Source organism: Prinia subflava, chromosome 3 (genome assembly GCF_021018805.1).
Source record: "Prinia subflava isolate CZ2003 ecotype Zambia chromosome 3, Cam_Psub_1.2, whole genome shotgun sequence".
NCBI classification, from domain to species: Eukaryota; Metazoa; Chordata; class Aves; order Passeriformes; family Cisticolidae; genus Prinia; species Prinia subflava.
The window spans coordinates 46413971-46420945 of NC_086249.1; the positions used below are offsets into that span (position 1 = coordinate 46413971).

General features: G+C 47.8%; 1 long non-coding RNA gene across 3 annotated transcripts in view; it reads left to right on the top strand.

Moving 5' to 3' along the window:
- The first annotated feature begins 1420 nt into the window (after window positions 1–1420).
- The window catches only part of LOC134547948 (uncharacterized), a 24897-nt gene continuing 19342 nt past the window's right edge, over window positions 1421–6975 (top strand). The window contains exons 1-3 of one of the 3 annotated variants that reach the window (XR_010079653.1): window positions 1421–2146; window positions 2259–2407; window positions 3705–3908. This is a non-coding gene — a long non-coding RNA (uncharacterized LOC134547948). The remainder of the gene's footprint in view (window positions 2147–2258; window positions 2408–3704; window positions 3909–6975) is intronic. The other 2 variants (XR_010079654.1, XR_010079652.1) reach the window with 2 other exon arrangements.

Sequence of the window (6975 nt, forward strand, 5' to 3'; positions counted from 1 at the left end):
ACCAATGGAACCTTGACACTTGGGAGATAAGGGGAAGGGTTGCAAGCCTTGAACCAGTTAGGGGATAGGGGAGGGATAACACAGTGGCGGGAAGAGGGGAAAAGGTAACATGTGACCAAGGGGAACTTATGAATTTCAATTAAGGGGGGGGTGTACAGAACATACAGCATTGTACAGAACATACAATATAGGACCCACCAGCCTTTCATCTTTTCCACATATCTAAATCCTTCCTACTTGGTAAACCACCCATATATCTTTCAACTTCTCTCTGCCTCAAAACCCTCTTTCCTATATCCTTCTTTCAGCACCCTCTCCTTCTTCCTTAAGTCTCTCTCTTTAAATCCTCTCCCTCGTCTGTCCTTCTTTTCCTTGTCACAGTCCTTCACAGCACCTGCTTGTTCCTGCTTACACTGTCCCAACTTTCTTTGTGGAGTCCAACTGAGGTTTAACATACTGAAATGGGGAAAGTCCAACCATCCACACCACCACACCCTGTGAACACCAGGAAGGTCAACCCTGCTTGTCACTAAGTGTCCTCAGAAAAGATGAAGTCTCAAAATAACTTTTTAAGACAGAGAAGATCTTGCTGTGGAGATCCTTGGAGCTTCTGAGAGCGGACAGGTTTCCCTACGGTGTCCCCTTGGGAGCAGACAAAATAGGGATGTTCTCAGTTTTTGCATTCATGGATGGGAGATCAGTTTTGACCCCTGATGATGTTCCAAACCCTCAGGAAAAGTTAAAGTAGAGGTGCTCATGCTGGCATGCTGGGGTGACGGGGCTTGAGTCTGGTATTAAGCCCTTTGTGCATCACACAATGTGGCAGCCCTGGGATCCTGCTCTTTTATGTGTTTGGGTATGATAAGGTATATGTTCCCAAGCCAGGCAAAAGCAGTTGGCCACTTGGAACTGGCTTTAGGGCCAAATCCAACCCATCAGTCCTCATCTGAGCCATGCTGGTGAAGCTGGTGTGAGGTCACAGCCCTGGTTCCTCTCTGAGATGGAAAGGATGTGCCCATCTGGACCACAAAATGAGCTGCTGGAGGCAGAACCCAGTTCCCACATATGCTGTGCTTTTCTTAGAGTGGCAGAAGGAATTAAAACTTTCAAAAATAGGACAGCAACATAAAAAGAAAAAAAAATTATTTTTGTAGTTGAAAAAAGGCAGAGAAAGTAAGAGAGAGACCTTGAATGGATCTTTGTGGGGTTTTTTTGCTGCAAGTGGTCCCAGGATGAAGGCAGGATCCTTATTTATACACCCATCTGGTTTCTACCACAGGACACAGCAGTTGACAGGTCTCCACCAGGAGGGTTAGATTCTGTTAAAGCAGCATTTTCTCATGGAAAATATTTTCTGCCGCAACATTTTTGGCTAACTTTCGGCACGAACACGAAAGGCTCTGACAGCTGTTACTTCATCCATTAAGAGCACAGAGGCTGTGGAGGGGGCTGAAGCCGTGGCCCCCGCCTCTCGGTGGCGGTGCTGAGCGGGCTGCCCGGTGTGCAGCTCTGGGCACCGCAAGAGGCCGGTGGCAGGCCCGGGGCGCGGGCAGGCCGCACGGGGCTGGCGGCGTGCGGCCCGCACCGCCCGCGCCCCGCGGGCAGCCGCCCGCATCGTGACTTTCAGCCCGAGTCTAATCCGATTGACGGAGTGGCCAGAGATGCTGATGGGATTAGAGCTCAGCAGAATGACGAAGCACTTGGGATTTGCCTCCGTGCAGATCCCTGCAGCACGCCGAAGGGAAATGGCTGCTCCTGATTTGCAGGAATGTTGCTCTGAGGTGGAGGGTTCTCTCCACAGTCTGTAGCCACAGCTGGGCCTGACGTGTTTTTGACGGTGTCTAAGGTGTTGTGAGTTTTGACAGTGTCTAATACCGGGGTCCCAGGCACTGGGATGCCGCCGTGGAGCCGGCGGGGGGTCGGGCTCTGCTTCCCGGGTGCCCTGGCAGGTGGCAGCTCTGTGGGCACCTCTCCTCCCTCCCCGTCCCGCTGGGAACTGGCATCATTGGGGTGCCCAGCTCCCAGGGGAGCTCCGGGCTCCTTGGCTGCTATAAATCACCCCGTGCTCACTGACCGCAAGGTGGATTTGCACCGTTTGTGGATTTCGTTCATTGCGCTTAAAAGGACTCCTTTTATTTTCCCCACGGTGGGTCGGGGGGGGGGCGGGGGGGGGGGGGGGGGAGGGTGAAATTAAAGCAAAGCATTTTTACACATCCTGATTGCTTTGTTTACATGAACTGTGTCTCCAAATGCCCCAGGCTGAAGCACCGCTGCTGCTAATAGAGTAAATTGCCAGTACATCACAGCAATCATCCCTGCCGCTTTCACAGGAACCGAGCACTCCCTCTGGAGCGAGCCTCCGATTTTAAGCCCTGAAAGAGCAGCTTGACACCCTGTGACCTGCCTGGTAATGTTCCTAATCCACCTCTTTATAAATCCACGTTCCCGAGGGGGCGGTGGGGAGGCCGGCAGGGATCTCCAGCCTCGCCTTGTGCTGCGCCGGCGGGACGCTGATGGAGGTGGTCACAGGCTAAGTGGATTAAACCCGGGGAACGTCAGCTCAAAAATAGGAGCTGCAGCCTGACAGAGAGATCTTGAGAAGCGAGAGGATTTGCTGGTGACCGGCGCCAGCCCCCAGAGGAAGTGAGGGAGGGTCCGGTGTCGCCGGAATTTCCTCAGTTGGCTGTGGACGTGGTGTGGAGATGCCCGGGGGATGCTCGGGGAATGGCTCTGCCTGGCTCCAAGCCCTGCGGCTTACACGCATCCCTGCTAGAGGCAGCTGGTGAAGCAAAATCAAAACAAGCTCCTCCGGGGACTGGCTGCCAGGATCGGGTGCTCCCTCCCCCTCGCCCTGTCCCGGGTTGAGCCCACCAGGTATCTGGGCTTGGTCGGGCATAGCAATGCCTGACGCCAAACCCTCTTCCAGAAGGATAGCAACACCCAGAGTTAAAAATAAGATGGAGACACATTAATTAAAAAAAAAAAAAAAAAAAAAAAAAAAAAAAAAAAAAAAAAGCCATGACAATAAGGAAGAGTTAAAAGTAGGATTTAAAAATACAAATAAAGTAATAAGAATTAGCCTCCCCTCCTCCTTGTGCCGCCCTGAAATATTTACTCCTTTATTTCTTCATGCAGAGAATGATGTTCTTCATGGCAGTGGCTGGTTTTACCTTCTGTCTTGTGCACTGAGAGAGCATCTCCAGGCTTTGCTAATCAAAGCAATACCCAAGCTAATGACAGTCCTAGAATATCTGACATTTTTTGACTGCTCCTTTTGCACTTCATCCCATTTATTTGCTTCACATAGAGTGGTGTTAAGACTGTCTTGGATTGACTCAATGGATAACTCAAATGCAGATCCAAGGTCTTTTGACCAATTAGAAAAAAAAATAAACTCTTTTAAAAAAACCCAACTCTCTGACCCAATATAATCATATTCATGATTTTAAGTTTGAAGCTACTAAGTAGGGAAGATGGACAAATTAAAGCATGATGTGAGGGGTAGTGACTCTTTCAAGCTCAGTATTATGATGATAACAAGCATATCTTGCTTTATATAATTTTCCTAGACTTAAGTATACAAAGGAAGCCCTCTTGGGTTTCACACACATAGGTTCTGAGCTAAAAAATGGCAGATCTGATCCCCCATCTGTCTTTTGGCTCTTCACAAAGGTTAGTTTTTTCTTTTTGTCCTAATACTGCAGGAGTTAACAGCTTAGGGGATGGAAACATGTCTGAAAGTCTCCAGGAAGATAATACTTGGGAAGACAGGTTTAAGCTAAATAAGAAAGCAGATTTCATCGGCCTTCTTGGAAACAACCTGTCCAGAGACTTGTGATCCCTTTCTAAATTTGGCCTTCGCATTTTCCACGTACAGGAAGTGATGAAAACAGCAGCAGTAATCCCTGGTGAGTTTGGACACGCACATCAGAGGCTGAATGCCTTTGTTTGTTTAGGACTGCAGTAAATTGGGTGTTGTAAACATGACTCATGACAAGTTTAATTAAGACAAAAAACGTGGGAAATGTAGCAGAAGGTCACGCATCTTTCTTCACAGTTTTGGCAGCTGAAGATTTTTCTGAGAGTTTCGAACGTGCTACACCAGCGCACATATAAATACAGATTTTATACTGATTTTCTCTTTCCCAAAATTATTTTTGTCCTTGGTTTTTTTGGATGGTGCTAAAACAGTCTGAATAGAATAAACCTGACCTAATGCATAAGCACAGTAACTTGTGGCAAGCCAAACTGTAGCTGATGAAAATAAAAGATGTGGGTGAACATATGATAAAACTCCTAGTCAGTTTGGTCCTGACCCAACAATGAAAAATTTACTCCTGGATGAATCTGACTAAATGTATTAGACCCTCAAATGCACACTTGTCAGTGTAGAACCTGCCTGTTTCTCAGATTTTCAAATACACATTTGGTGTTCAGTTGAGCACACTTGCTGATGGAGCGAGAATTTGTTCCAGACTAAGCTTCACGTCTCTGCAATGTTGTGTGGATCCTCAGATTTTGGTTCAGATAAGTTTCTTCCTGAAACAGCTTGTATGGGGAGAACAAAATAGTCCTTATGAGTTGGGAACTACAGTCACAGTAACTACAGTAACTACAGACACATCTTGAAAAGATGGTGTTGATACCCTTTTTTTTCAGAGTGGGTAGCAAAGACAGTGGGCGTTGAGCAAAAGTTTTGTTCATGGGGGCATTTCTGGGAACTTCTGACCTATTCAAAAATCTCAGTGGTGCCCAGTCACACCATAGTACTTAATGCCTTACAAATAACAACCTATGTTGGGATGATCTGTCTTAACATTGGCTGCTTGAAAGCTGAGTATCCAGTTAAGTTAGTCTGTTGGGCTTTTCCTCTTATAAAAGTAAGAAAAAGAGACAGGTAGGAATATCTGAAAAGGATTGATCCCGTGTCTGCAGTAGGTGCCTGTTTCTAACCAGTGGAGCCAGACAAGGGAGCCCTGGTGAGACTGCCAACCTAACTAACCTCATTAAATTAAATTAATCCCAGCCTCAAAGACAGGAGTACTTTTGCCAAAACACTTCTTCACTCGCGGGACTTGTAAAAGCATGCATCTTCAGGGCTTTAGACAAGTTTATACCAAATTTCAAAAGTCTGTTATCAAATAAAATTCTCTTGAGGGTTTTGAGGTCCAAGAAGAGCAGATTCATACTGGTGTGGGCAGAACCCTCTAGGCATGTGAAATAGATTACCTGGGAAAGATTTTAAAATGTAAGATTTTTAGGTTAACACAGCCTCTTGATTTTCCCTAGAACTTGTGCTCTTAGATCCTCCAGAAGCATTTGAAAACTGCATGGCCAAATTAAAAAGATTAAATTCATGAAACTGAGGAAGTGAAATTTGGGTTCTAAGAAAATTTAAGTCACAGGACTTCCAGAGTCTATGCCAGGATTCAGATGTATTTTTAAAGGCATCTAGGTGAAAATTGCTAAGGAATTACACAAATAATGCCAATATATCTTTGAAAATCTACCCCACAATATCTGCCTTCTCATTTCCTTTAATACAAGCAGCAGAAATCCAAGTAATTTCAGATTGTCTGCTGGCCTCCATGATTAAAACATCCCATTCACATAAAGCAAATATTTACATTTGAGTGAAGGTTTTGCATAGCTTACTGTCTAAAATGTGTTTTCGATCATTCTGGTTATGTGTATGGATGGATTTATCAAAGGTCTTTCAATTAAATCCTCTCCCCTCTCCTCTCTCCCTCTCCCTCTCCCTCTCCCTCTCCCTCTCCCTCTCCCTCTCCCTCTCCCTCTCCCTCTCCCTCTCCTCTCCCTCTCCCTCTCCCTCTCCCTCTCCCTCTCCTCTCCCTCTCCCCTCTCCCTCTCCCTCTCCCTCTCCCTCTCCCTCTCCCTCTCCCTCTCCCTCTCCCTCTCCCTCTCCTCTCCTCTCCTCTCCTCTCCTCTCCTCATCCTCTCCTCTCCTCTCCTCTCCTCTCCTCTCCTCTCCTCTCCTCTCCTCTCCTCTCCTCTCCTCCTCTCCTCTCCTCTCCTCCTCCTCTCCTCTCCTCTCCTCTCCTCTCCTCTCCTCTCCTCTCCTCTCCTCTCCTCTCCTCTCCTCTCCTCTCCTCTCCTCTCCTCTCCTCTCCTCTCCTCTCCTCTCCTCTCCTCTCCTCTCCTCTCCTCTCCCCTCCCCTCCCCTCCCCTCCCCTCCCCTCCCCTCCCCTCCCCTCCCCTCCCCTCCCCTCCCCTCCCCTCCCCTCCCTGATTTTTGCATGAAAATGCTTTCCATTCATATTAAGTGTGTTTGCAGACCAGAAATGCATGCACAGTGTGAATTTCTGCAGGAATTAATGGTGTGCAGTTTTACCATCATTCTGAAATCCCAAATGTTCTGTATTCTAGGGATGAGCCTGGAAAAGCCAGTTATTTACAGGGACAGAAAAACATTGCAGACATGGAAAATGAAGCCCCCACTCCGTTGTGCAAAACTCCTGTAAATGCATAAAGGCTCTGAAAGTCAGTGATGAGGAAAGGCCCTTCCTCCGGGAGCAATACAGGCAGCAAGAGTGATGCCCCCAGCCATTGCAAAAGGAGGGTACATGTCAGTAATATCCTGCAGTCACCCCCATTGCAAGCTGTTGCATAGGAATACTGCAGTGGGATTAAACAATGGATTAACCAGGGCATGGCTGCAGCCCTGTGCAGGTCCCTCGGCTGGGTTGGTGTTCCTGCCCTTTGTGCTCCACGGCTCCACAGCAGTTCTTGCCAGCCAGGCTTTGCTCCCCGGGCACAGCATTTTGGCACTGAGGAAGATTTGTGGAGCTGGGTGGTTTTGTCGAAGTCCCGTGTCCCTGTCTGGCTTGGGATGTGCTGCAGGAAGCTCAGCATTCTGCAGGGTCCTGTCCGAGCAGCCTGGCTGCAGCAAGTGAGCTGACCAGCACTGACTGATTGGTCTAATCAGCTGGAGCATCCTATGCATTCCTCTCAAAG